Below are 5,000 nucleotides of genomic sequence, written 5' to 3' on the forward strand. Positions count from 1 at the left end.
AGCATATTGCCCGCCCACTTCTTGATATCGCGTTGGTCTGAATGAAAATGCAAATTCATTCTTTGCCACTAGGTGCCGCTCTTGGAGCGGTAAAAATATCTGTTTCCCTGGTAACGCTGTACACAAAGCAGCACTGCACTCACAAACACTGCTTTTATTATGAAATGGAAATGAAATCGACCAATCAGCGCAGGTTAGCGTCACGCAAAGGAGGCGTTTGGAAAAATGAATTCTTGAGCGAATCGTTTGGGAGTCGTTGAGCAAATAAGGTAAAAATAAATGCGTATTATAAGACAATGAAAGTGTTTTTTGACCTTGCATGCATGTCAACCTAAAACCAAAATATGAACCTTTCATAACCCATAGTAGGGGCACTTTAACATTCTGAAAAAGATAAATAATTAATCACAAATAATACACTTCAACACAATATGCATACTTGCCAGCAAGCGCTTCTGAACACCTTCCCAGATTTGAAGAGGGGGTATTACTCCAAGACATTTTCCCTTTATATGAGGGTCTTGAAATAAGACAGAAACAGTTATATAACAGAATTATTTAAGAATTACATAAACAATTATTCAAGTGACAGACACTTGTGCATGTAAATGTATTAGTGTTTGTGTGTGTCAAAATGTCCTGTATCATTCTAAAAGTCTATCATTAAATTAGTTTTAATAATATTCCTGAGTAAATGACGGCAGAAGCAGATTTTTGAAAAGTAATAAGCATTTTATTCTACTGTTCTGATGCTCTCTTGCTCGGCCTAAAACATTGCTGCTTGTGGGTTTATTTATGAATAGGGATGTAACGGTATTATCAATATCGCGATAGGAAAATATTATCATCTAGATATTATCATGGTCACATGACGATATGAAACGATAGGTCTTCCGGGCAAAAAATGTAGTCTTTAAAATATATTTAAACTTCTAATTCTAACATAAAAGGTCTTTAAAGTTGTGTTTTGGGCCATTATGCTTTGGGAAATATCGTATCGTGGACTTCATATCGCGAGATTATCGTATCAGGAGATTTTAATATTGTTACATCCCTATTTATCCCTCAGGGGATTCTCCACCAAAAATACTCATCATGATCATGTCATTTACAGTATGTTGGCAAACAGAAATAATTAATAAATTGGGATGTAACGATATCAAAATCTCACGATATGATAATATTGCGATACTGAACTTATGACACACTGTAGTGGGGGGGGGGGACTCTCTGTTCAGAAATATTAGTAAGCTGTTATTCTTTATCATTACAGTTATCTTTATAGTTATTGTTGGTGTGAACGGGTTTTAAGAGTGCCACCCAAACTACAGTTTCTGCATTTACTTTATTAGCTTTTTGGCTTTTTTACAGTGCCTAGAAACTCTCTCTGTTTGTGAGCATCTACAATTGATAAATAACACAAACTAAACAATACAAAAATGCACTAAAATATTAATATTTATTAATTTTAACATATCTTTCAGCGCTATATATACCTAATTTACCTGTAATATAAATAAGATGCTAAAATTGTTACAGTAATTTACTGCATAAATAATGGGTCTCAACAGAACATGTACACTTGCCAGACGCCAGTGAACATTTCTAATCTGCTTCTCAGTGCCAGACTTGTAATACTAGACATGTTAATGGGTTTCAGGAAATCAGTGCTGAGTCATCATAACTCTATCACATATTAACTGTTTAAAAGAGAAGATTACAATAAGGAAATAAATGAACACTGAGAATGAGATTGACTGCACACATAATAGGCTATATAAGGTGTAGAGCAGAGTCAATGAATATGTGCAGTCCCGCTTCAATAATGCACAATAAACACACTGGTGGAATCAACAGCAAACACATCAAGTAAGTAAGTCAGATACAGCAGCTGAGTGGATGAACTTACATCTTCTCAGGAAGCTGCACAAGCAGGTAAACACAGGAGAGGCTCCTCAGTGAACTGCTGGAACTGGAATGATCTAGAAAGCGGCTCCCAGAGTGATGTAGTGATGTAGTGATGTGATGTTGCCCAGCAACACCAAGAGCAGCGTCTCTGATTGGTCAGCTCTCCCTGACCAGCACGATCCAGTCTGGAACTGAAACCGAAAGCAGCTTTCCTCTTGCTATGCGACAGCCTCTCCCAGGAGCTGACATGAGTTCATTTGGATTTGCATTTTCATTTACACGAGACACTGAGCTTATAAAGCCTACTACATTAGATAAACCTGCTGATGTAGACACACTTATAATAAAAGCCACCGCTTCTCTTTTGGAAAGCGCTATACACCTTCAAGTGTGCCGCAGTACTCCTGAAAAGTGAAATGGTTTCGATGGATGCAGAACAGCTCATAAACCCCGCCCTCTCCGTGTAATCTAATGGCACGTGACGCTTCAGATAACCTTGAGATGGTTTCTGTCATTATAGTTCGCTTTTATCACACTGATTTATAAAAACTCAAGTGTTCGTTTTTAAAATAAGTTTGGTTTTAGTTTGTTAAAAAAAAAAGACATTCTGTCAAAAAACAAGGAAGCAGTTACAAAACGAAAATAAAAGCAATTTAATAATTATTTTAAAAAATATGAATTATAAGACAGGGGTATATAATTAAACAAAACACATTACATTCAAAGGAAAAGATTGAACAACTTACAAATTTCAATTGTTTTTAAACCCTTTTTATTACATGAATTCTTCTAAATAAGATATCTTTAATTTAATCTTTAATTAATTTTTTGTGTTGTTATTGTATTATAATTCTATGTATTCTTGTATGTGGCAGCCCTTGTGTCCAAGACAAATTTCCTTAGGGACAAATAAAGTAATCCTAATCCTAACTGGAATATTATTAATTGTAGATAGGCTCCATTCTTTAATTGAAAGTAGCTCACATTTAGACAATTTTAAAAAAAGACAAAGCTTTAGAGACTTTTTCCTCATTGCTGATTGCGAGAGGGACCCAAGGGGCATCTTTTAAGAAAAGAGCAGTGTGATCTGCTATTAGCTGATCTTTATAACACTTTACGCAATGAGAATCCCTTTCAAGGCACTTTTATTAATATAATGTGAGAAAATCTGGGCGACAAGAAGTAAAAGATAGGGTGAGACAGGGCATCCTTGCCTGAGACCCATCTGAAGGTTGGATCTGGCTGACTTACCAAAACTAAACTAAACTAAACTACATTTCAGTGAGCGGTTACTGTTAGCATAAAGTGTCCTGATGGCATTATAAAAATTAAAAAAATCACCAAAACCAAATTTTTGAAGACAACGAAAAATGAAAGCGTGCTCCACTGTGTCTAATGTCTTGTAGAAGCCTAAAAAAGATTAAACTTTCCTCTGAAATCAAATCAGAATAGTCAAGGATGTGTTTTAGTTAGGTATTTGATGCTATAAAAACAGGAGGGTGACGTCATGATTGAGGCACCAGCGCACTTCTTTCGGGAGGAGATTGGAGCTTCAGCTTTAATTTCCACATTTCCATAACTGAAGATGAGGAATCATGTGATTGTGACACACTCAAAATATTCTTCTTTAATAAACAAGACAATGTTTGAAACCATGGGACTTGTGATTTATTTCCAACTGATTCTGAGCATTTTCCCTCCATTTCACAAGTCAAATAATGCCATCCATCTCCATTCCATGGATTTCTGCATGCTTTTAAGTGTAATATATATAAGTTATTTATATGCAATTTTCAATTACAGCAAATATTTTTGTCAGACTGAAAGAAATTAGTATTCTGTAACTGGAAAGATTAATAGAAATATAACAGCAACCTATGACTTGCTAAAGTTTAAGGTCAGATATGAATGTATAAGCGTATTCACTTCTTCTTCATGTGTTTAAGCATGAACATGACTTCGTATATGGCCATCTCGTATTCTTTAGATGCTGGCCTGAATGTTTTCAAAGCCTCCTCGTACTCTGCCAGGGCTGACTCGAGTTTGGCACGCTCAATATGCCCTACAATGGCTGAAATAATCACATCAATTAACACCCCTAACACAATGGAGGCAAATGTCCCTACTGCAACTTTAGCACATGTGCAAGTTATGTTTGTCAGAATTCTGATATTTTTCATTAGATACTTCACTATAACTGCGGCTGCAATCTGGCAAACTGATTTAATAGCAACTTTAACAACAGCTGAAAGTTTCTTAAAGTCTTGGAGTGACATTTTTTGTAGACTCTCATACACAGTAGGTTCCAGCTTCTTCTTCAGCTCCTCGTCAACCTCCTCAACTTTTGCTTGGATCTGATTCACACGTTTAATCATCACATCACAGTTCTCCTTGACAGTGGCTTTCTCGTTCAGGGTGATCGGGCTGAAGGATGAATGCAAGTGCTTATTGACAATCTCAGTGAGACTGTTGGTGGCTCGAAAGTTGCTTTTCATCAGCTCAATAAGCTCTTGACTTCTGCGGATAACCTTCTCCCTTCTTTCAGGATTTCCAGGGAAGAGCACATCACCCAAAGACATTTTCCTTTATGTTAGGGTCTTGAAACAAGACAGAAACAATTACATGAGAAAACTGGAATTACACAAACAGATTCAAATGACAGACTTGCGCAAGTTAAAGTACAATGTATTGTGTGTGTGCAAGTTTTTTGTGTTTGTTTATGTGTGCGTGTGTCTCTTTAATAGGTTCACTTCACTGTGAAGCGGTCGCTATGGGAACACATTCAGTGTGAAGAATGTCTGAACCCTTATACCATCACACCATTGTAGCGCTTAGCACCACTCATTGGTTTGATTAGTTAGAATATATTATGTAGGGTGCATAGAGCGCTGAAGAAATAATTATTTATTTATTTGTTTGTTTTTGTTTTGTAGGCAGTTTACTGGGAACAGGGATTTAGTTAGAGTGGGGTTTTGTTTTGTTTTATTCTTTTATTTGATTTAGCTTTGATTTTTTTTCCCCCTTCTTCTTTTTACAATCTCACCTAATTGATTGATTTTGATTTTGTTACCTCTTATTTGTAAATAAATGCA

Source organism: Sinocyclocheilus rhinocerous, unplaced genomic scaffold (genome assembly GCF_001515625.1).
Source record: "Sinocyclocheilus rhinocerous isolate Xijiao unplaced genomic scaffold, SAMN03320098_v1.1 scaffold991, whole genome shotgun sequence".
Taxonomy (NCBI): domain Eukaryota; kingdom Metazoa; phylum Chordata; class Actinopteri; order Cypriniformes; family Cyprinidae; genus Sinocyclocheilus; species Sinocyclocheilus rhinocerous.